The sequence below is a fragment of the Perna viridis genome, chromosome 12 (genome assembly GCF_037379345.1).
Source record: "Perna viridis isolate PV_CMFRI_1.1 ecotype Kerala chromosome 12, ASM3737934v1, whole genome shotgun sequence".
Classification (NCBI taxonomy): domain Eukaryota; kingdom Metazoa; phylum Mollusca; class Bivalvia; order Mytilida; family Mytilidae; genus Perna; species Perna viridis.
The window spans coordinates 4,846,758-4,874,173 of NC_142456.1; the positions used below are offsets into that span (position 1 = coordinate 4,846,758).

At 31.8% G+C, this 27,416-nt stretch overlaps 1 protein-coding gene and 1 long non-coding RNA gene across 2 annotated transcripts in view; both read right to left on the minus strand.

Moving 5' to 3' along the window:
- LOC148600940 (uncharacterized) overlaps window positions 1–27,416 on the minus strand; it is a 123,667-nt gene that overhangs the window by 62,325 nt on the left and 33,926 nt on the right. The window lies entirely within an intron of this gene.
- Window positions 962–11,643, minus strand: LOC148600942 (uncharacterized). Its single transcript, XR_015917072.1, has 3 exons — window positions 11,337–11,643; window positions 3,466–3,619; window positions 962–2,082 (listed from the first exon to the last, which is right to left on the minus strand). It is a non-coding gene; the product is annotated as an uncharacterized LOC148600942 (long non-coding RNA).

Below are 27,416 nucleotides of genomic sequence, written 5' to 3' on the forward strand. Positions count from 1 at the left end.
TGCTCCCTGTCATTAAAATGTAGACGTCAGAAAAATATTCGTTAGATCATGTAAATTTATTGAGCTATTTAATTGCACTGATTTTCGATGTAACTAATGTCAGCAATTTCACGATCAATAATAATTCAAAACATTATGTACAAATACAGTATATTCCGACTAATAAAAAAACGTTTGATAATGTGCAAGATTTGGCGTACATAGTGTATGTGAGTCTTCTTTTCTTTCTGTCTTGGTACCATGCATTGTGTATGATGGTCCTCTTTGTTTCCTGTTTTGGTACCACATTATGTTCGTTTTTGGAATCCCTACATTGTGTATGTTGCCCCCCCCCCTGTTTCCTGTTTTGGAACACTAGATTGTGTAGGTGGGTCCAATTTGTTTCCTGTTTTGGTACCATACATTGTGTATAATGGGCCTCTGTTTTCTGTTTTGGTACCTTACATTGTGTATGTGGGTTCCCTTTGTTTCCTGTTTTGGTACCCTACATTGTGTATGTGGGTCCTCTTTTTTTCTTATTTTGGTACTCTACATTGTGTATGTGGGTCCTCCCTGTTTCCTGTTTTGGCATCCTGCATTGTGTATGTGTCTTCTCTCTCTACAAAAGAGTTATGGTCGTCATCATGAACTCGTGGATCGTTATGGTGTATCCATCAGCACCATGAAATCTGATTTATTCAACGGGTCATAGTTTTCCTGTTGTTCATATTGTTTATGTTGGTCCTCCCTGTTTCCTGTTTTATTACCCTATATTCTCTATGTGCGTTCTCTCTGTTTCCTGTTTTGGCATCATACATTCTGGATGTGTATCGTCTCTGTTTCCTGTTTTTATGTTTTGGCTATGTCAGGATATTGATGTCTCTGAATTGTCCTCCAGGTATTTTGTTTTAATATTAATAGCCGAGATGCATTTTATGAATTGTGACACAACGATTGCTGGCAATTATGATGACCCCACCAATAATATGAATCATTTATTGCATAATTATATTTCGTTGTAATAAAAAAGCAAATAGACTAAAATAGACCTTAATGGAGAAATACTACACTTCACATATATTCCACTTGATGGAATATAAAAGCAATTAACTTCTCAATTCTCATATCGGTAAAGCAACTATAGTATTACTTATAACGAATCTTTTTGTTCTTGACAAATTCAGGTGACACAATTTCCCGCTTCCTTGTAGAATTCAACGCCAATAAATGTGTTCTTTGTTTAATGCATTTCAAAACTGAAAATAATTGTCAATGTATAATTGCTTTTACTGAAAATAAAATAAAATAAAATATCCTATTTATACTCTCAACGAAATCACTTAAGTGTATAATTAGGATGAAATAAAATGTACTCCTTGTGTTAAGGCAAATGTAAACCGCTATAAGCGTCACATAATTATGAAAATCATTTGTTACCGTATTTAAATGCATACATGTAAATATCTATAATTTTTAATTTTACAATGTAAAATTTAGTTTGGTAAGATATGAAAATCATGTGATAACCTTATACAAAATCTGAAAGTATTTGCTCTTTCATTAATCTGTATGTAGTTTGAAAAGCGATCGTGCACTACTTGCGTTTCACTATATCTGTTTTTTAATGAAAAATATAGTCAAATTATTATGGATTATAGGTTAGCTGTATTGTCTCTTTCATGACATTTTAAATATCATTTTTCAATTAAAAAAAAATATCTCAATATCTCAAGGACTCTTTGCAATATATTGTGTTATTTCAATACTTTACCATCAACTGAAAGATGTATATTCCTCTATGTGTTGTAATAAACTTCAATTTCTTAGTTTACAAAGTTACAAATTATTTTTGTTCGGGTGGAAAAGGTTTTTTTAGCAAGCAGCTCAAATTTCTGAACATGCATACCTGTACAATGTACTTACAAAATACATTTTAATTATCGACAATTTATATGTAGTCCGGATAACTTTTGTTAACTTTTTAAATTGATTTTAAAACGTTTTAATGTTAATATTTCCAGTCTATAGAAATTTCAATACTTTGTTACTCCAATAGTACTGCTCATCTTTGGCCTTTATTTTACGACAAAACTACATCATGTTCTGAACAAAAAAGAAACAGAAAATATATTTAATATATCTTTTTGAGAGAAATGTAACATATTAACCTGTTAAGAATGTTTGTTCTTTTCATAACACGCATAACTCTTTTAAACGGATCTAATAATCTTAGTTAAGCTTCCTTAATGAAATGTTTCTATCAATCCACAGTAGAGTTTCTCATTAGAATGCATCTAAAGACCTGCTAACAAATGTATTTCGATGCACATTCTTTTTTTGTAATTCAGGCTATAAGTCAAAAGCGGGTTTTATTCTGTTTTGTTTGCACACAAATCAGAAACATAAGATATGGCGCCTGCTATGTCAATTATGGCTCGTAGATAAAAAAAAATGTAATTAGATACAAAAGGAAAGAAATTGGAATATTCAATAAGTTATATTAATAAAATATACACATAATAAAATTGAAGGAGTATATTTTTAACATATTTAGGATGTCGTAATAAGCCGAAATATACAACATACATGCAGGCTGAATTTAGTATACATGATAAAAAAATAGTGGGATTGGGTTGACTGACCTGGAAAGTACCCCCTTCAGTTATATTCAGTTTTTCTATAACTTTTCGGGCAAAAGATGCGGGCGATGGACCTCTCTAGACTAGTTACAAATCTGAAATTCGTAGATATGTGTGCTTAAATTGATTATTTGAAGGAGGGATTTGACCTTGTCAGACGACAAAGGAGTACTTAAGTACCAGTCCATATAAAATTCAGACACCTCCCATATCAAAGTGATTCATGGTTAGGAAAAACCCAACGAACAAACGGTGACTTTTCAATCTACATATGCTATATTTTTGCGTAACAATTGTCCTTCCCATATTCAATTATGTACGTTTGAGGAAATTACATATTTATCTCCCACTAAAATCAATCAAATCAAACCAAATCAAGAACAGTAACTCTTGCAGAGTGCCAATTTCATGTACAATCTATTTATTTGTTTTCTCAAAAGCGTAACGACCACATGAAAAACTAAGATTAGTTATGTGATCAGTAACTGCCTCTGAACAAGAAATAAACATTAATTTGGTGGGTTTTGTGACATACATGAATCACATCCTGTCGGATTTTTTCACGACTGCTACTTAAAACACGTCAATAAAAATCATTTTTTTAAACCTGTTTTATAAACTAGTGGTCATCATTTTTTTAAATAAAAAATGCACAACCCATTGTTGAATATTTTCATTCCCAAATAAATAATAAATTGCAATTGGTATATTTTATTCATTCATTTTAACATGTGATCAATTATTTCCAGAACAAGAAAAGTTGCTTAAATATAATAGTGAAGTCGCGTTCTTATTTACAGAAAAAAAAGTCAAAGCAAGATTTCTGAATGACAAGTTTTAAACTAACCATATTAATACAATACCAATAATAAGTCAGACTAATAAGGACTTGCAGCCAGCCTTTGTTGAGATGTATTTGTTTAGTCCTAGATTAAATTCCTGTTGACACATAAACTTGTAGGGTTTTCCTTTTAGCTGTCTGGCAACTTTCCAAATACATCCTAAAAGTACAGTCTAAGTACGAAAACTCATGTTTTAGACATTTACTGTCGATAAATGCAGTCTAGCGTTTTGTTTAAGTAAGTTATCAGTATCTTAAAATCTGCTTTCCAACACAATTCATGACAATTGGAAATCTAGTTACAAGAAACGTAAGTACCAGTCTACATAAAATTCCGGCACTGCCAATGGTAAAGTGATTCATGGTGTAGAGAAATCCACCAAATAGACAGTATCTATATAAGCTATACTTTCACATGACAACAAAATCGAAAGATCTTTTGGAAACAAGTAGTTCAAGACTATTATCTGATATAATAATAACATTAAAATCTATGAGTTTTCAACACTGTCTACTTCTATTCCCCATACTCGGTTAAAATCCCGACTTAAAAACATTATACATCGTTGTTTTTTTTTTTAAGATGGTAAACTTAGATACAAATATATAGTTCTTGGTAGAGATTCCTCATAATTTGTAAGAAATAATTCCAAATCATCTTCCAAATATACAGAGGAAGACGTTTACAAAATGCTGGGATTTTTAATCGACAACATATCTGTCCAGTGTGGTGGACGTGTTTTTCAACAAACGATCGGCATTCCAATGGGAACAAATTGTGCTCTTTTACTTGCTGACCTATTCCTTCACTCTTATGAGGCTGACTTTATAGCTGATCTGATCAGGAAGAAAGAATATAATTTGGCTAATTCCTTCAATCTCAGTTTCCGCCATATAGATGACGTATTATCTTTAAACAATCCTAATTACTGGATTTGATACATCGCATCTACCCAAAAGAACTTGAGATAAAGGATACTACAGACACTGTGAAGTCAGCCTCTTATCTTGACCTACACTTAGAAGTCGATGGGAAAGAAAAACTATTGACCAAACTTTACGACAAACGTGATGACTTTTCATTCAGAATTGTCAACTTTCCTTTCATCTGTGGCAACATCCCTTCAGCACCTGCGTATGGAGTGTTCATATCACAACTCATACGTTATGCCAGAGCTTGCCGAAACTACGCAGATTTTTTGTATCGCACTAGAACTCTAACAAATAGGCTTTTGGAGCAGGCTTATGTTGCTACAAGATTGAAGTCATCACTACAGACGTTTTATGATCGTCATCATGAAATCCTGGATCGTTATGGTGTATCCATCAACACCATGAAAACTGATTTATTCAACGGGTCATAGTTTTCCTTTCCTTGTTTGTTTACCCCGGACTTGACCTTTTATGAGCAACTCGGCGGGTGTTTCTAGAAAAGCAGAGGACGCTTACCCAACCGGTGCACCTGGTCCATGATCCCAGTTTTTAGTGAAGTCCGAGTTGCTCATTTACTTTTGTTACTTTGTATGTATGATTTTAGTTAATGTATGTTCTTTGTTGTGTATATCTGTTTTCCATGTCGTGTCTTTGTCTTTGGATTACATTCTGTTGATTACCGCTATAACCTTGGTTCCCTTGATTACTCTTTCTGCATTCAGATCTGCACTTTTTAGAAAATAATACATGCATCTCCCCTTAAAATCAACCAAATGAAGCCAACAAAAAAAAACAATACATCTTGCAGAGTGCCAATTCCATGTATAATCTATTTAATTGTTTTTTTCTCAAACGCGCAACGACCACATGAAAAACTAAGACTGGTTATGTGATCAGTAACTGTTTCTGAACAAGGAATAAATATAAATGGGTGGGTTGTTGACATGCATGAGTCACCTCCTGTCGGATTTTTATAAAGACTGCTACTTCAAACACATCAATGAAATAACATTTTTATATACCTGACCTAGATATTATCATTTTTAAATAAAAAAAGGCACCACTCAATCAATGTTGATTTTTTTCATTCCCAAATAATTTATAAATTGCAGTTGGTATACTTTATTATTTCATTTTAATGTGTGATAAATTATTTCTAAAACAAGAAAGGTTTCTTAAATATAATAGTGAAGTCGCCTTTTTATTTACAGAAAAAAAATCAAAGCAAGATTTCTGAATGACAAGTTTTGAACTAACCATATTAATACAATACCAATAATAAGTTAGAATAATAAGGACTTGCAGCCACCACCCTTTGTTGAGATGTATTTCTTTATTCCTATATTAAATTCCTGTTGACACATAAACTTGTACGGTTTTCCTTTTAGCTGTCTTGCTAAACTTAACTTTCCAAATACATCCTAAAGGTACAGTTTAAGTAAGAAAACTAATATTTTAGACATTTACTGTCGATAAATGCAGTCTTTTCGTTTTGTTTAAGTAAGTTATCAGTATCTTAAAACCTGCTTTCCAACATAATTCATGACGATTGGAATTCTAGTTACAAGAAACTTAAAGTTACACTTTGAAGATCGATCGTCGTACGTAAAGCGATAGCTGAATGAATATTTATTGCGTTTATTAAATCGATTCTATTTTGGCAATAATGAAGAACAAAACAAGTATCTCCTGAAGAGTACACAGCAGCAAAATATCCGAAAACAGACAAAATGTTACTTGTAATTTTATCCTAGTTAAAAGGTATTGATAACATTTGAAATTAATCAAGTAAAACTGGAACTTAATATAGATTGATTTCATATTGATTACACTTTTATGATAGATAATCAACAAACTTCCGACATTTAAAAGTATCTGGTTTGACAAGTTTTGTTTTTATAAAGTTCGTTTATGACAGGTTTCACTGTATATATGTAAACCTTTTATGGCTGGGTACAATTTTTTGTCTTGAACTTGAAAGGTTAAGTAGCATTCGTTATAAAAATTAGACAGGAGGTGATTCATGCGTGTCAAAAACCCACCTAATTAACTTTCATTTCTTATTCAGAATGAGTTACAGACCAAATAACCAGTCATAGTTTTTCATTTGGGTATTGCGCTGTTGAGATGAAACTTGTATAGATTGTACATAAGATTATCATTTTGTGAGAGTTATTGTTCTTGATTTTTTTCGATTTGTTTAATTTTAGTGGCAGATAAATGTATGATTTTCTCAAAAGTATAGATCTGAATATGTAAAGGAAAATATAGCATATATAGATTGACAACATATTGTTTGTTCGGTGGGATTTTCATCAATATGAATCACTTCAATATGGACAGAATCTGAATTCTATATGGAATGGTACTTAACAATATATAGACACAAAAATATATACTTACATCGAATGTTGTTTTATTTCATCATTTAATGAATTCATGCTGACCTTTTAATTTAATGATAAAGGACAGATAAAACATATTGCTGTTCAATACATCAATGTGTTATATTAATACATAATCCATTCAGTGCATGTTTTATGACATAGTTTATGGCAATTTCAACATGTGTTGCCAGATAAGCCAGTCTCATGAGAACGGTTCACATTAAGTTAATGGTATTATCTACTAATTAAAACATCAATATTTGTCATTAAAATTTTAACAAAAATCCATATTACTTTATTAGAAAAATTAAAAAAACGACAAATCATCATCTATATTTTATTAGAATGAGATATTACGAACATGTTCTAGGTCACGTTTCATAAAAAAGAAAGAATTAAGTAAATATCATTTTAAGATAAACTCACCATATTAGAAAATTACAGAGGATAAATCAACGTTTATAAGTACTAATATACCTAGTGATGCAACGTGAGTTCCCATATAAATAAATAAATAAAAAAAAAAACCAAACAAAAACACAAAAAATAATTAAAATAAAATAGAACCAGAATAAACAAAAAACAAAACAGAACAAACATCATGATAACAAAACACAGCCCCAGGAGTGTCATTTCATATATAATCCATTAAAAGGTAACATATGGATATGAAAATGCTTTGTTAAGTAATGAGAATTTGTATTACAAACCAATGCATTGTATATTTGTTTTTTTCCATAAAATTGCGTAATAAAAACTAGAAAAAAAACACTGGCCCACGTTTTAGCGACGATGGATCTTTTATATTTTTGCCACTGATAACATTAAGACTGCAAATGCATTGTACTACCCATACAATATTTGTCGACTTAAATAACTGATTTAAATTTTGCGCGTAAAACAAAACCGAAAACAAATGAAAAAATCAGAATTTGATACGTGTTCTTCAAGTATGATACAGAGATATCATAAGCAACTGATCGATTAATTTTTCACATTTTGATGTTAGAACCTTATGTAACTTAAGTCAGCCTCATATCTTGACCTACACTTAGATCGATGGTAAAGGAAAACTATTGACCAAACTTTACGACAAACGTGATGACTTTTCATTCAGAATTGTCAACTTTCCTTTAATCTGTGGCAACATCCCTTCGGCCCCTGCGTATGGAGTGTTCATATCACAATTCATACGTTATGCCAGAACTTGCCGAAACTACGCAGACTTTTTGTATCGCACTAGAACTCTAACAAATAGGCTTCTGGAACAGGGTTATGTTGCTACAAGATTGAAGTCATCAATACAGAAGTTTTATGGTCGTTATCATGAACTCGTGGATCGTTATGGTGTATCCATCAACACCATGAAAACTGATTTATTCAACGGGTCATAGTTTTCCTTCCCTCGTTTGTCTACCCCGGACTTGACTTTTTATGAGCAACTCGGCGGGTGTTTCTAGAAAAGGAGAGGACGCTTACCCTACCGGTACACCTGGTCCATGCTCCCAGATTTTAGTGGAGTCTGAGTTGCTCATTTACTTTTGTTACTTTGTATGTATGATTTTAGTTACTTTATGTTCTTTGTTGTGTATATCTGTTTTCCATGTCTGGTCTTTGTCCCTGGATCACATTCTTTTGATTACCGCTATAACTTTGGTTCCCTTGATTACTCTTTGCAACAGTATGATTATAAGATCTCCTGCTATCAACTAGGTCAAATCATATCTACACCTCAAACAAAAATTGATGTGATATTTTATCGTGAGGAAGCCCGAGAAATGTACACAATTCTGGCGTAATGTTTACCGAAATAACCACATCAAACACTTTGTAACATTCAATCATTTCTTAATTTTGGAAGTAATGGCTAATATCTTTATTAAAAAAAGTGTTTTAATTTTAATTAAAATAGATTTGCTGCAAACGATGAAATTCGTTTAGAGATCACGTGTTAACTGTCTGCTTTTGCTCAAGTTCTTTTTTTTACGTTGAAGGAAGTATCATATATTTCTATATAGTCTAACGTGCGTCCTGTGGTTTCGGACGTTGAAATTTGTATTCGCATTTGCCATAGATATGTCAGCAAATGCAGGGTTTGAATCCATGGAAGTATCTACTACTAAAATAAGCATGCAACCTGGCATCGTTTCTAAAGTCAAGGATGCAATGTAGATATTATATGAAGTATTTCTATTTAATAGTCTATGCCTATTTCAATTCTACGTAAGATGTTTTTCATATTGACGTCACGTGGAGATTTTGTAATCCATACTTTGCGTGTCTACAAGTCTAGCATCGATCGTTTTAAGTACATGAATCTGCCAGTTCTGTGTAAATTGGTAATCCTAGGGGAAAATAAGTTAAGTGCATATGAGAGGTTTAAACGTTAAATAATTGATTTACTGCAGGAATCAACGATACATCAATACGACGGTGTTAGTCAATGCACTACTGCTAATGCAAAGATTATGTCATATTTTGTCATTGAACTTGATGTCATATGTTAGAATATGCTTAAAACCAATGCAGTAATTGATTTAGGACAATGTGGCTTTTCTTTTACTATCATCATTTTCATACAATATATACTTGTCCTAATTTTCTGTTATAAAATATTACCAATCAAAAAAATTAAATTAAATTGTACGACATATTAGCAGCCTAATCCCGTGTGCCTTTGGGGGGGGGGTACACACATTGGAAAGCTTTTTACATCAAATAACAGAATCATTCTACTTTTAAATTCTCTACATCTATACCACCAACATGTATCAATATAATGCTAACATATTGCAATTTTTATAATTTTGTTACTCTATGCATATTTATTATGATTTGATAAGTCGTTTTTAATACATACATATAGAAAGAAAGGTCTGAAAAATTCCCAACGATGTCAGAGCTTTCCATACGTTTGCTTTTTCTTCCCTGTATCAATATGATCCGATGGAGAAGTGTAGATAATTGAGTCGTCATATTCTGAGACGTTTGCATTTAAATTTATTGTTCAAAGCCCTATACCGTTTACTGAGTATCGCATGCCCCATATTTCTTATCTTGGCCTATATCGGCTACCCTTTATCACACTCTAACCCTTTATCGCACATCTTATATCATACCCTCACTGGGAACACGCTTAAAGTATAGTTAAAATATATGAATTAATGAACATGACAAGTCAGTATCTGTAACACATGCCGAACTATATATCAACACTTGACCTAAATCAACCCTCAGGCAAGTATCAACTGTGGATATATAGTGGCCTCGTGTCGATACCGCATATGTTACATATTTCGATTTATAACATTCAGTATACGTCATCCAATGTAACTGTAAAATACTTCGTTGCATGTTTCGTGTCTCATTTAAATATCTAATTTCCTAACAGTCCTTTTGTATTAGGAACCACCTAAAATGAAACTTGTTACATTTTCTGTAATAAACATAAATCGCTTATGTAGTGTACCTTTGCCAATAGTAATTTAGTCCTAATGTTTTGACTTGACAAATGATGTAAATATAAAAAAATGCAAAACAAAACATAAATATTATTAAAAAAAAATGTTTGAAACTATGCCAAAATGAATCCATAAACTTTAATCTAAAATAAATAATTCCAATAATTTCCTTCGTTTGTATATTGTACTTACAACACAGCAAAAAAAAAAAAACAAATGGTCTGTTTTTTTTATCCTGAAGAGTTTGTTGGTGTTTCTGGTTGCAATTACCTACACATTTCTAATTGTATGCCAATATGAAGTTTCGTATCCCAAAACAAGATTGTTTAAGAAATTATTATATGTACAGTCAATAAAATATAATTTTCATTCCACGTAGCTGAAACCATATTGTATGGTCTCAAACATGAAATCTTACATGTTTTCATTTATAAAGACATAATACGTTCATAACAATAAGTTTTCAGTATTTCGCTGCGATTGACACCGGAAAAATTTCAATAACAATACACATGCAAATTAATACAACAAAAAAACTTTAAAATCTGATTGATTGGATGATTAATGTTAACATATATTTAATGAAGCAAAGGTAGATAACATTCAACGAATTCAAAGAACCAGGAATGTACAGTGTCTATGTTCCGAATCATTGAATATACCATGATTTGGCCAATATCAAAACTGCTATCAGACTAGAGCGTTTCTACCAGATCACTGAAGGGATTTTAAGTTGGAAACTTTATAAAAACAAAACAAACAAAAACTGATTCATCGGTGTGGAAAAATTATAGAATTGGTTGTATTTCTTATTTTTAAATGTATACATACCACATTTCCGGTCATAGTTTGTCATTATGTAGTTGCATTTGTTAGATAAAAAAAAATCAGATTCTGCATGGAATATGTATCTTGCAATAATTAGCATTCCTGGTTTGGTTGGATTAAAAAGGAGACGAATGCATAGCATTTTCAATACAAAGATCTTCATCTGGTCTTTGGGCTTCCAGCACGATAAGGCATTAATGTTGACAAAAATATTATCGTTTTCGAGTTTCAAGAGACAATGACAGCAAAGCATGTATAATGTCCTTACCTTAATAATTGTTAACGGAACGTTACTATTCCTGACACTGTTATTATATGTATTATGAATGCAGAAATCTGTTAAAATACCTGTGAATTAAACCAACTTTATAGATATGATTAACAATATTACGAAAAGATCGTGCGGGCGAAATCAATAATGGCACTCCGTCAGATAACAAACAAATATATCACATATCATACTTTTACGTTAATTACTCATTAACGAGTTTCTTTGTCCATTTGATAAAATCTTTAATTGGTTATATTTCTTTGGTTACAGGTATTTCTTTGATTATCACTCACATCAAGAGAATACTTCCTTTGATATATAACCTGGAGATTGATTCTTTTCATTGATAATTCGCATCAATTTGCATCATTAAACAAGCACTGAAACATTCTTTGTGTTCATTAATTCGTTAAATTTTAAACAGTTTGGTCTGTAAATATACTTTTCATTTAATATTTTTTCTATCGTTTTTCAAAATTTTACATACAAATAAAGAATGAAACTCGTCGCCGATATCACCTGAATTACAGAGAGTATATTTTCTTTGCTCTCTTGGAATGTTCTGCCGTCTTCCCTTTTCTATGGGAAAATGATGGTTAAGTGTTCTAAATCTGCACATCGTAACGATGTTTTTGTCAAGAATATTAAGGTAATTCTCAAATTCCAATCAATCATTAACGAGACAGTAATTTTGGACTTTTGGCGAGTGTTTGTATCTGAATACCAACTTTGTTTAAACAGATCAATTCAAATTTCTTTCACATTGTTATACAACCAAGTTAGATTTGTGAACGTTTGGCTATTCCATACAAGTGACATACCGCAACCATTTAAAATAGATGTAACTTCTTTTATCCACTCTATATTAATATCGTGCTTTTGTAATGCAAGTATATATAATATTGATGGAAGTTTTTCTGGCTGCTGTATAAGCTTTCCCCCGAAGATTTACATTAATATCAAAAGGATATCTACCAAGTTCCCCGTAGCCCATAAAATTGGGAATTGACTTATTCATGTGCAATAAAAGTTTACAGAATTTAATATGTATTCCCGCTAATAGCGCGTTTTTTTCAAATCCTAGGCTTCACTGCCATATGCTTGTTTTCTATTTTTGGCTTTTATTTTATTTTTGTTATTTGCTTTGTGTTTTTTTGTTTGGTTTTATGTTTGGTAATGTAATCATTGACCAGGTATATTAATGTTATAAAATATTATTTATTCGTCCAAATGTATTGCAACATAGCATACTATGCATATAAGAGTAATTAAAGGAAACAAGATTCTAGGAGAAATCTAAATAACCTAATCTGCAGCGACAAATTCCAGACAGGGAAAAGAGAAACACAGAACCATACATTTTTTTCCATCGATCTCTAAGTGTCGGTCAATACATAAAACTGACTTCAAAGTGTATGCCAAGACATCACTTTTTGTGACACTGTATTTGGTTGCAAACCATTTGGTCTGCAGGATTCAAATAACTCTGGAAATACTTTCAATATGTCCACGGCTGAAATAAGCATTTAGATATACATCATTTTTTAATTTTACCATCCACAATTATTAATAATGTAAGAAAAAAGTATAATTTGTTTTTGGTACTATCACTGAAATGATGTAATCATTTAGATATCAGAAAATAACGACCTTATTAACTGGTATCATAAGCCAATGCAGGACATAGGAAGTTTGTTGAAATTATTAAAGGGCGTAAATATAGCAAAATATTTTCCGGAATCTGTAAATGGCAAGACAAAAACTCATGGAAAATTACACTCACAAATTAAACTAGATAGAAACGCTTCAGCTTCATGTTTACTGCATGACATAATATCGCTAATTCGGTCAGAGAAACATTTGTTTCTTCACGTACAATTTTACTATCATCAGATAAGGATGAAGCAAATCTCTTGTTTCCAAAAGGAATTGGACAATCGTTGTGTTGTTGTCACATTCACCGGTATACATTTTCAAACAATGATCTTTCAAGTTAATTACTGTTAAGGTACTTCTATTCGTGGATATCAATTTACATGGATTCTTGAATTCGTGGTTTGCGGCTTTTGTGTAATTGACCACTATAATGACGTACATTGTTATATATTTCATTCTAGTCATTGCAGTTCTTTATATAACACTAGCAGAAGCGCAATCATTTCATCCATCGATGTTATTAGAGTATTGCAATTTATTGCTTAGTCTTAATAAATTGTAAACATACATGTAGTTGAGGATTATAAATCATGATACTACAAACAGCCTACCATATATAATGAGTTAAGTTTATATGTTTAAATCTTTCATAATAAGTCAAAAGTGAGTTGCTACCAATGTTATGTTGTGGTCTTCCCTGATATGAACAATTTCTTATTAAACTGTAAATTTTGTTGGGAGTTCACATTACCCATTTTTCCTACTATAAACTATATTCATACTTGTAATTTACCCATTTAAGTCATTATCTTGCCTTAGTTCAGTAGCAAAAATTTAATAGCATAGAAAGAATCATCTCATTTCTCTGATGAAATTCTTTCAATCATATTGCAACCATAACTTTGAATTTAAAAACATGTAGCCACTAAAGCAGTATAAGATGCAGTTCTTAGAGGCTGCAGGGAGTCTCAAAACAATTTCCTGCTAATGAGAGAAGCATATTCCTTTTTCAGCCATGTGAAATATCCTTATCTCAACCACAGGTGACATAAAACACGCAACACAGTTATATATTTTACTTTAAACTTTAAAATAGAGAAAAAGACCACCGCATGAATATGCAAGATTATGAAATATCAGACACCCTTGGGTACGATTTCAGTGTACTCTAACTCAAATTTGAATTCATATCCTCGGTGTCAGAGATTCTTCAGTATGTATTTCATTCACAAAAATGTTAGGTTCTTATTATCCTGGCTGCTGCCAGATTCACTTTGCTGTTAAACAAATTAGTGTATTAAAATGACTTTAAATAATGCGATCTAGTGGATTTGATAAATGTCGTCTGTCCTTCGACAAGGTAGTAGGTGATATGTCCAAAATATAATTGCCTATTCCCATACATGTAGATGGGTCTTAAAATTCTCAACGACTTTAGACTGTTTCAACAGTTCTAACACCATTGAGAATTATTCAGACCATTCAATGCTTATGTTATCTTCCCTGTATCATTTTGATCCAATGAAGCAGGGTAGCGAATAGAATCGTCACATTCTGCACATATATGGATATGTATTAGGTATTGTGTATGTTGGTGAGTTCAACATCATCCTGGGGATCGTTTTTGTTATACTGTGGTAATACCTAACTGGTCAACCTAAATAGAAGAATCATTAAATTTAGTTGGCTTATAAAATAATTATTTGTAAAATTGACCTGTGAAAATAGAAGTCGGTTTGAATTTTGTCATACCATTTGAATGTTATGTATTCTGTCTTCTTTATTTTGTCCGCACACTTACATTTCTATGTGTAAGGAAAGATAAATCTACTTAGTTTGTTAAGACTTATTTAGGCCAATATTTTAATAGGTATTACTTAATTGACATAAGACGCAGAAAACAGCCTGTTGTTCTTCAAATGTTGACGGAAGAAAAATAAACGAATAATAGTTTAATGAGACGTTTCATTGAAGGTACACTACACGCAAGTAACTAATACAAGTTTAGGTAAAACGAATTATTGTGATGTTTACTCTATAAGAATCATGTGAATATTCCTAGAAAGTTCTAATACATGCGAAAACTCATTTGCTATTGTTTGATATTGAAATCATCTCGAAGAGTCAGAACCTAAAATTTCCGACTTAAAGTTTACATGTACCTGTGCTGATAAATTATCGTAATGCTGATTGAAAGAGAGGTGTAACATTACTGAAATATCTAATTGTTTCATAGACTTCTAGCGAGTAAAGATTATGTGCGATTCAGTATGCTAGAAGACATTTAATGAGGCTCCAATCGCAGAAAATGAGTCATGGTGCATAAAGCACGTGTTTACTCACTTGCAAACTCTACGTCAAATAGACAACGTTGGTATTTAGAATCAAACATCACCAATGGATCTACATTCATGTCTCGGTTGCATAAGAAAACATTGCATATTTATATAAATGACGCCTAAAATTTTGTACCCTTGGGTTTTTTCTGTAGCATTAGATTTTGATTTTTAAAATTGATATCAGAATAAGTTCGCTAACCTAACATGCCATGCTAACCGTTATTTTTTATTACTAATAGGTCATGAAACGTCCTATCATGACGTTTCTAACATTCCATGTTTTGTTTCCAGTGGGATACATTATACAATTTAACATTACTACAATGAAAAGTAAAGGGTGAGAGTGAAATTGCATTTGCATAACGTTTTTAGTACATATGATAAATTATAAATTATCTGCATTTATTTGATTATATCATTGGTAACTCCATATACGACTTAAAAACTTTGCAAATAATGTGCATAAATAAATGTTTACAAAACATTTAATTTGACTTTATTTCTGATTTCCCAGAAGGTAGTTTAAATGTGATGACATTTCATCACACTACGGTACCAACTACCTAATGGTCTATTTTGATCTATCTCCGCTGAGGCCTCGTCTCTCAAAACATGTAGTTATAGCAATTTTCTTGTATGTGCTTTAATCTTTTTTCATTATTATAGAATAAAACAAGCGTAGGTTGGAATGTAACAATTGTACTTTTTTGTCATGCACTATTTCCCGGAGCTATATAGTCGTTGATTGACAAAATCAAAAATTGTATTTAGCAAAAGAATACAAATGGGAAAAATGTAATGAACAATGATAAAAGAAAATCACCTGGGAACTCTGTTGCCTTAGAAGTATCTTATGTAAATGTAAATAGTTCAATTTTATACATAAATTCTATGATTTTGAATTAGAACATGACTTGTTAAATTTCTTAAAAAAAACAAAACAAAAAAAAACAGCTTAAACAATACTTCTTCAATTAAGTTGTAATGAAAGTAATATAATAAACAAAGATTTTTAATAACAAAAAGGGCCAAGTTGTGGGGGTGTAAGGTACTAAGTTGACATTGGGTTATGCGAAAACTATTAAGTCTATAAATACAGTTCAAATTGGAAATCTGTAGAAAACATGATAATTTCGACAAAGAGTAATCAGGGGAACCAAGGTTATAGCGGTAATCAAAAGAATGTAATCCAGGGACAAAGACCAGACATGGAAAACAGACATACACAACAAAGAACATAAAGTAACTAAAATCATACATACAAAGTAACAAAAGCAAATGAGCCATTCGGTCTCCACTAAAAACTGGGAGCATGGACCAGGTGCACCGGTAGGGTAGCGTCCTCTGTTTTTCTAGAAACACCCGCCGAGTTGCTCATAAAACGTCAAGTCTGGGGTAGACAAACGAGGAAAGGAAAACTATGACCCGTTGAATAAATCAGTTTTCATGGTGTTGATGGATACATCATAACGATCAACGAGGTCATGATAACGACCATACAACTTCTGTAGAGATGACTTCAATCTCGTAGCAACATAACCCGGTTCTCAAAGCCTATTTTTTAGAGTTCTAGCGCGATACAAAAAGTCTGCGTAGTTTCGGCAAGCTCTGGCATAACGTATGAGTTGTGATATGAACACTCTATACGCAGGTGCTAAGGGATGTTGCCACAGATGAAAAATCTGATGATATAGTCTACAAAAGAATGCTTGAAAAGAAGAATCCCGTGTAATGAATCATTTTCAAATCAATACAATGAAAATATGTTTTACAGAATGACATTTTGTAGAATTAACGAATGTGAGGTTTTGTATATTGTAACTATTAATTCAGTCTTCTAACAATTACTTAGTGTGTCTAAATCTGGCTTGCAAAACAAGATGAACTTATTTTGACATTGTCAAATAAATTGCCCACATTCCAGGTGGGACCTATAAAATAATAATATGTGGCTTCAACTTATATGGCGTATCTCTGATTAATAAAAAGACAATGAGAATATCTAAACCGCCTTTTACAAGTATTTTTATGACGACATCAAAAGTTCATTACAAGGTTTAAAAGCAATTTCTTTATCATTTTATGTTATCTTTTTCAAGTCTCAAGTGATACATTTTACCATCAATATCTATAAAAAATGGGTTTTTGCAGAAAAAAGATTTAAAGATTTGAGAAGAGTGGGAGGTTATGTTAAATTGATAGATTATGTTCCTGTATGATTTATGTCCCACGGGCCTCGAGAGTGAGAAGTAAGTTGCACAAGATATCCAATGCAATTACAACATTACTAACGATGTCAGTATTAAAATGATACAAAGATGATTATCTGCAATTTGATGCATATCAAACATATTACGGGAGGAAAGTCCTGACCGGTTTTTTAACATTAATTCATAACCTAATTTTGTAATACAGGTATTATACAAATAGAAACTGCATGACCTTAAAGCAACAAAAGTATATTTCAAAAACATTTTTTAAATTTACAAATTATCAATTACTTATAATAATGTGAAACAGACCTAATAACAACATAGTATGTAGTACTCTAGCTAAGAATCATGCAAAATGTGATTCATAGGTAAAAAGCCTACATATTTTCGATATTTTATTTAATTGCCACAGTAAACAGAAATTATTTGGCTTTTCATATAACCTGTGTTCTTAGGGGATAAATTTATATAGAATGCATTGTAGATTTCAAAATTAGGGGGATAACTCTGTAAATGACACTCAAATACTATAGAATCTCTTGAATTTTCAATGTTGATTATCCCCTAATAGCAGGCAGATTGTAATGAATAATTACACATTTTATAGTCTAGAACCATAAAACAACTTAATTTCAAAAAATAAAAAAATATGTAGCCTTTTTGTGGGGGCGTATCACATTTTTTTTTATTTTGCATGATTCTTACAAAGACAATTACTTAAATTCTAAATTGGTAGAAGTTAAACCAAATACATTATGTTTTCATAATATCTATAAAATCGTTTTCCTCTTAACAACTTATAGAAGATTATACTTGTCATCACTTCATATCTAGATAATTAGATGATGTATAACTTCAATCTTGATCAGTATATAATCGTTTAGTTTAATATTGTCTCCTTGTCTATCAAATCATACGAATATCTTCAAGTTTGCCATCACTTGGCCACTGAAACTTGTTTTTTGGTAGCAGATGAATGAACACTCTGGTAACCGACTGCAGAAAAGAAGCTTTGAGAAGAATTTTGATTGGTTTTATTTTAAATTTTCTCAACGATTATTGTCATTCTAACATGTTGCGTCACTGAGGTAGTATTACCATTTGAAATTTACGTTTGGCTTTTTACACTTCAAATACAGAGAGACACACACATATATTGAGAAAAAATGCCATGCAAGAGAATATGATTTACAACGTACAATTATCATATGAAACAAGAGTGGTGTGATTTAACATATATTTCAGATTCATATGATTATCATTTGATTATCACATAAAAATCATGTTTTTGTTTTCTTTCACAACTATAATTATGATGACAGATGTCATTTTTATATGTGAATCATATGATAATCAATGATTATATATGGCTTTATTTGGCTGCGTAAAAAGGGGTGATTGAACAGAAAGATACATAAACATAGTACACATGTAGTGCTGCTGATATTATTTATATTTTTAACATAACGACTGATCAATCTTGCCATCTGCATATTTTATCACTTTAATGGAATTCTCAAAACTTGAGGATAAAAGAAAATAAAACAGAAATACAAGAGACTTTTGTTTCTGCCATACATCTCCTATTCAATAGAACTAGGCAAAACAATGGTAAAACATTTCACTCTATGCAAATGATTTCATTATGCTGTCTATGAAAATGTAATGGAGAACCACTGTTGCATCAAGAGATTAGCTAATATGATTATAATTTAATCAAAATGATGACAGGATGACGCAGACGATTAATTCATGTCTTAACGAATTCTTGTTTTGTGCCAAAGTTAACTAAAATATAGATAATCTTTTCCCGTGATACTATGAATAAACTTGTACAAAAACAACAACAAAACACACATTGTAAATATAAGTACGAATGACCACTAGTCTGTTTTTTTTTTGTTCCCTTGATTAGTCTTCCCTCGATATTATTTTAAAGCTAGCACAAAATTCATATTCCCTTACAAAACCTGCTGTAAATCAAAACAATAAAGATCAATTCAACATTACGATAGAAAATAGTAGAGTTTGCTCAAATAATGCTTGTTAATAAGTATTTTTAATAGCATTTATTCATGAGCATCTATTTACAGGTTCTTTGACCTTACAATGACACTTTTACATATTTTGTCTGTATATGAATGAAGCGATATTTATGTAGTCATTAATTAAAAGAAAAAAAATCTTAACGATAGTAAAGTTAGATAACGTTGGTTAGCACTTAGGCATCAGGTATCAAAAATTGTTTTATATTCTACATGTACAGAAACACTAAATAGAAAATAGCAAAAAAAGCAGTACATATTAAACAAATCATTATGAATAATGTATTGTACTGCAACAACCTTAAACGTAGTGCCAATAAACTTCGGAAAGAGGTAACCCGAACCCCTTTTGGACTATTTTTAGACAGGTTTAATATAAAGGCTTGAAAGTGTACATTTTAGACTGGATTATTTAGGGCTTGGTTTCGACAGGTTTCACTTAAAAAATAAAAATCAGGCTAAGCCTATGATCATGATGATATGGTTGGCACAGCATAAATTTATTTTTCATAGATTTTTTTGTTCCACTGTTATGTTTATATTATACACAACGTATGTGAAGGATTTTCATTTACATGTTGATAAAGAAGGCTCAGAAAATGATCTTAAAGTTCCCTAATAAAGCAATCAAATTTTTGTTTGGCAGAAACTAACGAGTTATTTCCTTTTTCAATTAACTACATTGCTTCTATATAATATATTTCTCTTTAATCATTGCATTTAATCAAAAAATAAAAACAAACGAACAAACGAAAACCAACCTGCAACGTTGAGACAGGATGCGCATGTATTTGTGATATGACATGGATAAAATTATTTTAAAACGTCATGCGTCACCCATTACTGGGAAACCCCTTGTAAATTAAGCGTAAACATGCTTCTACTACAATAGATAGAATGGATTGATGACCCTATTATTATAGTTCTCTCACTGAAACGACACATTTACAGAGACGTGAGTACTATTTCTATAGCATATCATTTTTCCAACCAGGTTTTAATTGTCTGAACTTTATAAGATTTCATTACATGTTTTTTTCCAATTTTCATTTTTCAGCTTGCTTTCTATTGATAGACAAAACAATTATAGACTAAGGTATTGAAAAATATATTGAATTTAAGGTAGCCAGACTTAGCATTTAATAATGGCATGATGAAATCATAGAAGATAGCGTTAGTCGAATAGCAATTAATATTTTGATATTAAGTTAGTTGATTCTGTTCTTTCCATTTTAGTATGTGATTGAAAGGAGATAATTACATATTTTAAGGGAGCAGAAGATAATGAATTTGATGGAACTTTGAATACATTTTTTCCTGACACGTAGAATAATATGTTTCCGTTTAATTATTTCTATTTGGAACAACGATTTGATATCTAAGTCTTCGTTGTCTTTTATACGTGAACCTGTTGTTTTTTGTTTAAGATATTGTATTAAAATTTTACTTGCATGAGAAATATGTACGTACATGACGAGTGCTAAGATTGCCCTGAACATTACGATTTAATATACAATTTAAGACAATGTAACAACAAGTAACATATGTCTCGCTCAATATCTATAATAAAAATAAACAAATGATATAATATGAAGTAGGCATTACACCGTGACCTTTACCATTCGTGTATTGTTTGTGCGAGACTCGTAAAAATAAAAAAGGACATTACAAAAGGAGGGGATGCAAATTGTTGTTTTGCAAGTGCAACATTTTTATTTATTTATCAGCAGCAAGCGTAATCAATATTTTCATTTTTCAAATTTCCTTGTTACATAATGGGGGAACTTTTTGTCTTGAGTGAGTAAATTAAAAAAAATGGTTCTCCAAAATTCCAACCCAATCTCCCCTTTCCCCTTGCTTTCAAAATGGTCGATAACTTTATAGCGCTTCACCATACTTTATAATTTTTAACCTTTAAGGGCATCTCTAGCAACATCCTTTTCAGATTTAGAAAGGATGGTAGGAATATTTTACGCATATCATTTCACGTAAACAAAACAAACTTCAGACGCAACTGACGGCTGCAAAATCCAAACACGAAAATGATTGCCTTTCCTATCGATTTGGAAAATACAAACGGAGTTATATTTTTCCAAGGCGGGTTAGGTTCTTGACAACAGCGACAGAGAAACAGCTAAGATACACGTCTGTACATCCATGATTTTCCCAAACTTTTTTATACCATCATATTCACTTCTTTTAATATGTGAAAAAAAAATTCGAAAAATTCATCAGAAAAGATGAATTAATTTTTTACTGAAACGTAATCTAAACCTTTATATTTTTATTTGTTTGATTTAAGGAAGCCATGAATTTTCTCCGTAAGGACAGTCACTATCTGTTTCTTCCTGGACATAACTTTTTTTCGGTAGTATATTGGGGAACCTTAAGGGAAATTTAGATAGTACATTTAATAACCGTAGAGCTCCCACCGCTTTGGGTGTTCGATATTATTATATCCTAGACTCATCATCAACCCTGCATTTTATATGGATATTTGTATTGCGTTTTGTTTATAATCATACTACAATACCATAACATTCGAATGAAGAAAGATCATCGTTAAATTTTAAACTGATTTGATAATCTCCCAACACCGCAAAAGATAAAAAATGGACAATCTGTGATTTTATACATACATATAAACGTCTGAGAATGTAACGACTCTATTTCGCTACACGGCTCCATCGGATCAAATTGATACAGGGTAGAAAAAGTAAGTAGAAACGGGTCTGACAAGTTTCCCACAATGTTAGAACTGTCAAATTTGTGAAGCAAATATTTTGTAATGACATACATCTATGGCAACACCACCTGCACAAAGTCCAGCGCCCTAGACCACTCGGCCAGCTAGGCTATATATAAGTTTAAGCTTTCTCTGACCGGAACATTCCTTCTCGTAGGATTAATCTCGGGCTGTAACTTAGTACACGATGTATGGTAGTACGGAACAGTTTATCTAGGTGTTGTTATGTAAGATAGATAATCCTAGATGAGCTGTCCCGTACTACGATACATCGTGTATTCATTGTTTGTGTCTCAATTCTCAGCTTCGTTATGGTTCCCCTGTGATCGAGTTTTATGAGTTTCTTGTACAGTTTTATCCCAATCTGTTACCATATTAAAATTGAAATGACATAAATGCCTTGAAGAACATTAAATATTCAATAAAAGCACTAAAACTTAAATACCGTTTTTTTTTTTTTTTTTGTAGTCTGAATTCCCAATGTTTAAAAACCAATCGTTGAACTTGTAATAAACATTACCATTTATATAATTAAACGTTCATGATTTGCACCAACATTATTTCTGTTCGGACATTTATGGTCACGCTAAACATCTAAAAGAAAAACAATCCTTTGTAAGTCTTTTTTCACCAATGATTTTAGGGGTTGATTAAAAGACGAGTTCAGAGTTTTTCATCTTGTTAGGATAAGAATATCAATAACGCATGCTTTCATGCAAAATGATAACATATCTATACAGTTTAAACATGGAATGACCTTTGTATCCGCGTCTGGTTGCTATTAATATCTAGCCCTTGTAAACAGTTTAGGAGTTAAACAGCCTGTGTATTTTTGTTTAATGTTTACAACAATTCATTATGATTTCGGTCCTTTTTTGTTGTTACATCTGTTCTGCACTGCTTAAAATCAAAAGTAATGATTACTGTATCTGTTCAAACTTGGAACATGTATGTGTTTATCTGCATCTCCTTGTAATGGCATTTTGTTTGTCGTTTAATGAGTATTCAATGCAGGAATATAAATCAAATACAATTATTTGAAACAAAAAAAATGGAATTGACATGCAAACATTTCACAATTGAAAAATAAAATCTTATGCTAATTTGCATTCGGAAAAGGAGAAAACAAATTAGAGGAAATAGCATTCACTTTTCCTGCATTAAGATGAACACGTTTTGGTGCTATAGGAGAAGAAGTACAAATAAGTAGTTTGATTACAGAAAACAAAACATGATGATAGTAGACTTGAATGGTATAAATTCCCATTTACACAATATTCCCCAATTCCCCATTGCCATCATCGATCACATTCACCATTAAATTGCACATGTATTTTATTTCTATCAAATATTTTCATTTTCAAATTAAGTTATATATTTGTAAAGACTTCAACTTTTAAAATATTTTTTTAATTGAAAAATCAATTATGGAAATAAATACCTTAAAGATTCACTATCCTATCCTCTCTATACAATATTCCCGTTCCCCCTAAACAATCCCCATTTCCCATTTCCCTTCTCCTATTTACCATAGAAATAGAAAGTTTCTGCAATAAAAAATATTGTATTAGAAAGACGACACACGAAAAATGTATTGTCTAACAAAAAAGACCAACAACAAAAAGTACACACAAACATAATATGTAGGTAAACTCTAGTGATACGAAAAAGTCAGCAGCTCCTGCTTTTTCTTAAAATACTCGCCGTGCTGCTTGTTAAAAATTAGAAATTCTATGGATTAATTTATATTTTAGCAATTTTGCCAAACGAAGTCAGTTCGTTCACAAATATTTAGAATCCAAAATATGCACCTCTAAAATTCAAATTAGCGTACTATAAATTAACTTTACTATTACATGTACTAAATTTGCAGACAGACTGATGTTCTTACTACGCGTGAAATGCACATGCCTAATTTAACCATAATATCCTTTCTAAAGGTGCCAAGTACCGTGAACCATGCTCCATAAATTGGAATTATAACTTTGAAGTTTTTATGGATGCCGTCGATGACTATTCACGAAAATGGATAAAAAGAGAAGAAGAAGACATTGATTCTCTGTCAGAGTGGTTAAAGGCCGTGAGGTCTTTCATTTTGAAACGAATGAAAGTTTTAAGTAGGTCAATGAGTGCCAAAGCTACATCAGTTTTCAAAGACCCCGATGTAGCAAAAACATACTATACATGACAAGTATATTGTCGTACCAGCGGACAAAGCCCAAAACAACATTGTTTTTGTCTGCAAAAAGTTTTACATCAAATGTCTACTACCAGAGGTAGACGTAGAAAATAATAGCAGTGGTAAGATCTATACTGCTAGCACACTCTCCAAAAGAGAGGTTGTGGAAAACCATAAATCTGTGGTATCCTCTTTTGGTCTCTCTACCAAGGAAGATGATTGTGATTTACCGCCTATGTACTAGATTCCTAAATTCCACAAGAATCCATACAAACACCGTTTCATAGCTGGATCTGCAAAATGTACCACCAAACCTCTTTCAAAACTTTAAACTTCTATACTCACAACTGTCAAAGATGGTCTGCAGTCCTACCACAATCCTTGTTACTCCCGTAGTGATATTAACTCAATGTGGATCCTGAAAAATTCGAAAGATCTTTTGGAGACAATCAGTTCAAGACTATTATATGAATATAATAGCATTAAAACCTATGATTTTTCAACACTGTATACTTCTATTCCGGAGTTAAAATCCCGACTTAAAAACATTATACATCGTTGTTTTTCCAAAAAAGACGGTACACCTAGATACAAATATATAGTTTTTGGTAGAGATTCCTCATACTTTGTAAGAAATAACTCAAATCATCTTCCAAATATACAGAGGAAGATGTTTACAAAATGCTGGAATTTTTAATCGACAACATATTTGTCCAGTGTGGTGGACGTGTTTTTCAACAAAGGGTCGGCATTCCAATGGGAACAAATTGTGCTCCTTTACTTGCTGACCTATTCCGTCACTCTTATGAGGCTGACTTCATAGCTGGTTTGATCCGAAAGAAAGAATATCGTTTGGTTAGAGCCTTTAATCTCAGTTTTCGCTATATAGATAGTGTATTATCTTTAAATAATCCTAATTTCGGGGATTTGATACATCGCATCTACCCCAAAGAACTCGAGAAAAAGGATACTACAGACACTGTGAAGTTAGCCTCATATCTTCACCTGCACTTAGAAATCGATGGTAAATGAAAACTACTGACCAACCTTTACGACAAACGTGATGACTTTTCAGTCAGAATTGTCAACTTTCCTTTCATCTGTGGCAACATTCCTTCAGCACCTGCGTGTGGAGTGTTCATATCACAACTTATACGTTATGCCAGAGCTTGCCGAAACTACGCAGACTTTTTGTATCGCGCTAGAACTCTAACAAATAGGCGTTTGGAACAGGGTTATGTTGCTACAAGATTGAAGTCATCACTACAGAAGTTTTATGGTCGTCATCATGAACTCGTGGATCGTAATGATGTATCCATCTGCCCCATGAAAACTGATTTATTCAACGGTTCATAGTTTTCTTTTCCTCTTTTGTTTACCCCGGACTTGACTTTTATGAGCAACTCGGCGGTTGTTTCTAGAAAAGCAAAGGACGCTTACCCTACCGGTGCACCTGGTCCATGTTCCCAGTTTTTAGTGGAGTGCGAGTTGCTAATTTGCTTTTGTTACTTTGTTCTTTGTTGTGTATGTATGTCTGTTTTTCATGTATGAACTTTGTCCCTGGATAGCATTCTTTTGATTACCGCTATAACCTTGGTTCCCTTGATAACTCTTTCATCTTGAATATTAGAATCGTAAAATAGGATAAAAATATTAAAATAAGAAGTAACAATAAATCAGTACATAGCACGCAAGTATTCTTCAGTATACTGGAAATAAGTCATATACCTGTATATTACGCAAAAAATGTATTCAATGTGTTCAGGTTTGATTAGCACTGTTGTGGCGTCTAAATAAGGCACAAAAACCAAGTTATAAAATAACAACAAAAATCCCTGACATATACAGCATATATCCCAGTTGAATCAACGATAATTAAGTAATATGCATAGGTTTGGACAAGCACATATGTTTAAGCATTGGGCATATAATAGTATAGAAGTTTTGTTGTTGACATTTCTGTTATATCTTTAATTTAACTTCAAATGCTGACTTGATTTAGTAGTGAAATCAATTTGGTATTTGCTTGTAGAACAGAAAATAGATTTGTCTGTCTGAAATATCATCAGTTTCTTGAATGAATCAATACTTTGGTTTAGTTTTTAATATTTTTGAATTAACCGACTAATCATGTACTTCAGGTCGAGGTCTAGATGGCTTCAAAGAATTATCTCTGATCTTTATAAAAGATCAGCTACAAATCACTTTTGATAATCTTGTTGATTTGAAAATAATAGTTATATAAACTTGTGAATGAATTGGAATATGCGAGGAACATACCATGTCTAAAAAATACTCAAATGAAGATGAATATTATGAATGTTATCTACGACTTTCCTTATCTTATTGTATCCACATGGAATGAAATACTAACCTACGTCTATAAAATATGTATATACATTGCTTTTTATTCTTTTTAGTACCCTATCGATTTTACAAGTAATACCTATTTTTGTTTATATACATTATCATGGAATGTATTTATTGTTCCATACACATCTCTCCGTGATAATGTTGAACTTGAGACGAAATGTTTAGGCACACCATTGATAATAATGTGATAAAGCAAATGTTATATCTAGATTCCTACGCTTTAATTGGCGTTAAAAGGGACAACAACTACTTATAACGGTGCGTTCATAATACGAACGATCAGACTGTTTGTACATGTAATACCATCCAGCTTTGTGAGTGAAATCAACTTTGCTATTACTTTCTCGCTCAATAAAATGGAGAAGAATCTCCAATTGTCTGCAATACTCTCTTTTCTCTTTCCAATCTATTTTTTACAAAATATACAAACAAAATAACCAAGACCAATAAAATAAATAAGTTGAAACAACAACAATAATAAAAGAAAATCAAATCAATAATTATAACAGAGCATACTGTGAAAATA